At 43.3% G+C, this 3,493-nt stretch overlaps 1 non-coding gene across 1 annotated transcript; it reads right to left on the bottom strand.

Moving 5' to 3' along the window:
* Positions 1 to 618: 618 nt before the first annotated feature.
* LOC112788609 (small nucleolar RNA R71) lies at positions 619 to 726 on the bottom strand. The gene has a single exon (XR_003195968.1). It is a non-coding gene; the product is annotated as a small nucleolar RNA R71 (small nucleolar RNA).
* Between the last annotated feature and the right edge of the window lie 2,767 nt (positions 727 to 3,493).

Below are 3,493 nucleotides of genomic sequence, written 5' to 3' on the forward strand. Positions count from 1 at the left end.
CATTCACAAAGGGATCCCTATACTGTGATATAAAGGTTCTCTATTATTATTATTATTATTTTTCTGTGCCTTCTTCTTTGTCATATGAGCAGGAGCAAGGACAAGAACATTCTTGTGGAAGCAGATCCAGAACCTGAAAGGACTCTGAAGAGAAAATTAAGAGAAGCTAAAATACAACAATCCAGAGATAACCTTTCAGAAATTTTCGAACAGGCAGAGGAGATGGCAGCCGAAAATAATGATAATGTAAGGAAGATGCTTGGTGACTTTACTGCACCTAATTCCAATTTACATGGAAGAAGCATCTCCATTCCTGCCATTGGAGCAAACAACTTTGAGCTGAAACCTCAGTTAGTTTCTCTGATGCAGCAGAACTGCAAGTTTCATGGACTTCCATCTGAAGATCCTTTTCAGTTCTTAACTGAATTCTTGCAGATATGTGATACTGTTAAGACTAATGGAATAGATCCTGAAGTCTACAGGCTCATGCTTTTCCCCTTTGCTGTAAGAGACAGAGCTAGAATCTGGTTGGACTCTCAACCCAAAGATAGCCTGAACTCTTGGGATAAGCTGGTCACGGCTTTCTTAGCCAAGTACTTTCCTCCTCAAAAGCTGAGCAAGCTTAGAGATGATGTTCAAACCTTCAGACAGAAAGAAGGTGAATCCCTCTATGAAGCTTGGGAAAGATACAAACAGTTGACCAAAAAGTGTCCTTCTGACATGCTTTCAGAATGGACCATCCTGGATATATTCTATGATGGTTTATCTGAGCTATCAAAGATGTCACTGGACACTTCTGCAGGTGGATCCATTCACCTAAAGAAAACGCCTGCAGAAGCTCAAGAACTCATTGACATGGTTGCTAATAACCAGTTCATGTACACTTCTGAAAGGAATCCTGTGAGTAATGGGACGCCTATGAAGAAGGGAGTTCTTGAGGTTGATACTCTGAATGCCATATTGGCTCAGAACAAAATATTGACTCAGCAAGTCAATATGATTTCTCAGAGTCTGCATGGAATGCAAGCTGCATCCAACAGTACTCAAGAGGCATCTTCTGAGGAAGAAGCCTATGATCCTGAGAACCCTGCAATAGCAGAGGTGAACTACTTAGGTGAACCTTATGGAAACACCTATAACTCAACATGGAGAAATCATCCAAATTTCTCATGGAAGGATCAAAAGCCCCAACAAGGCTTTAATAATGGTGGAAGAAACAGGTTTAGCAATAGCAAACCTTTTCCATCATCAACTCAGCAACAGACAGAGAACTCTGAACAAAATGCTTCTAATTTAGCAAATCTAGTCTCTGATCTATCTAAGGCCACTGTAAGTTTCATGAATGAAACAAGATCTTCCATTAGAAATCTGGAAGCACAAGTGGGCCAGCTGAGTAAAAGGATCACTAAAATCCCTCCTAGTACTCTCCCAAGCAATACAGAAGAGAATCCAAAAGGAGAGTGCAAGGCCATTGACATAAGCGCCATGGCCGAACCTGTGAGGAGAGGAGAGGACGTGAATCCCAAGGAGGAAGACCTCCAGGGACGTCCAGTGATCAATAAGGAGCTTCCCTCTGGGGAACCAAGGGACTCTGAGGCTCATCTAGAGACCATAGAGATTCCATTGAACCTCCTTATACCCTTCATGAGCTCTGATGAGTATTCCTCTTCTGAAGAGAATGAGGATGTTACTGAAGAGCAAACTGCCAAGTTTCTTGGTGCAATCATGAAGCTGAATGCCAAATTATTTGGCATTGATACTTGGGAAGTTGAACCTCCCTTGTTCATCAATGAACTAAGTGATCTGGATCAACTGACATTGCCTCAGAAGAGACAGGATCCTGGAAAGTTCATAATACCCTGTACCATAGGCACCATGATCTTCAAGGCTCTGTGTGACCTTGGTTCAGGGATAAACCTCATGCCCCTCTCTGTAATAGAGAAACTGGGAATCTATGGGGTGCAAGCTGCTAAAATCTCACTGGAGATGGCAGACAGCTCAAGAAAACAGGCTTATGGACAAGTAGAGGACGTGTTAGTAAAGGTTGAAGGCCTTTACATCCCTGCTGATTTCATAGTCCTGGATACTGGAAAGGAAGAGGATGAATCAATCATCCTAGGAAGACCTTTCTTGGCCACAGCAAGAGCTGTGATTGATGTTGACAGAGGTGAAATATTCCTTCAATAGAATGAGAACTCCCTTGTGTTTAAAACTCAAGGATCTCCCTCTGCAACCATGGAGAGGAAGCAGAAAAAGTCAAACTCTAAGTTTGGTGTTGGGAAGCCACAACCAAACTCTAAGTTTGGTGTTGAACTCCTATATCCAAACTCTAAGTTTGGTGTTGGAGAGTCTCAACAAAGCTCTGCACATCTGTGAGGCTCCATGAGAGCCCACTGTCAAGCTATTGACATTAAAGAAGCGCTTGTTAGGAGGCAACCCAATGTCTATTTATCTAACTATATTTTTCTTAGTTATGTGTCTTTATAGGTTCATGATCATGAGGAGCCACAAAATAAATATAAAAATTGAAAACGGAATCAAAAACAGCAGAAGAAAAATCACACCCTGGAGGAGCATCTGTCTGGCGTTCAGCGCCAGAACAGAGCATGGTTCTGGCGCTGAACGCCCAAAATGGGCAGCTTCTGGGTGCTGAACGCCATAACAGGCATGGTTCTGGCGTTCAACGCCAGAAATGGCACACAAATGGGCATTGAACGCCCAAAATGGCCACCAACCTGGCGCTGAACGCCCAGAGTTGGGTACAAAGGCATTTTTACATGCCTAGTGGGTGCAGGGATGTAAATCCTTGAACACCTCAGGATCTGTGGACCCCACAGGATCCACTCAGGATCTGTGGACCCCACAGGATCCCCACCTTCCTCCACTCACTTCTTCTCACCACTCTCTTTCACATAACCCCATAAACACTCTTCCCTAAAAACCCTTCACCAATCACATCCATCCACTCTTCCCCATAAACCTACCTCATAAACTCCACCTACCTTCAAAATTCAAAACCAATTCCCCACCCAAACTCACCCATATGGCCGAAACCTAACCCCCCCTCCATTCCCTATATAAAGACCTCCATTCTTCACCAAATTCACACAACACAACCCCTCTATACCCTTCTTGGCCGAAACCACATCTCCCTCTCCCTCTCCATATTTCTTCTTCTTCTTCTTCTATTCTTTTGTTTATTGCTCGAGGGCGAGCAATATTCTAAGTTTGGTGTGGAAAAAGCATAGCTTTTTTGTTTTTCCATTACCATTGATGGCATCTAAGACCGGAGAATCCTCTAGAAGAGGGAAAGGGAAGATAAAAGCTTCCACATCCGAGTCATGGGAGATGGAAAGGTTCATCTCCAAAGTCCATCAAGACCACTTCTATGATGTTGTGGCCAAGAAGAAGGTGATCCCTGAGGTCCCTTTTAAACTCAAAAGAAATGAGTATCCGGAGATCCGACATGAAATTCAAAGAAGAGGTTGGGAAG

The sequence above is a fragment of the Arachis hypogaea genome, chromosome 20 (genome assembly GCF_003086295.3).
Source record: "Arachis hypogaea cultivar Tifrunner chromosome 20, arahy.Tifrunner.gnm2.J5K5, whole genome shotgun sequence".
Taxonomy (NCBI): Eukaryota; Viridiplantae; Streptophyta; class Magnoliopsida; order Fabales; family Fabaceae; genus Arachis; species Arachis hypogaea.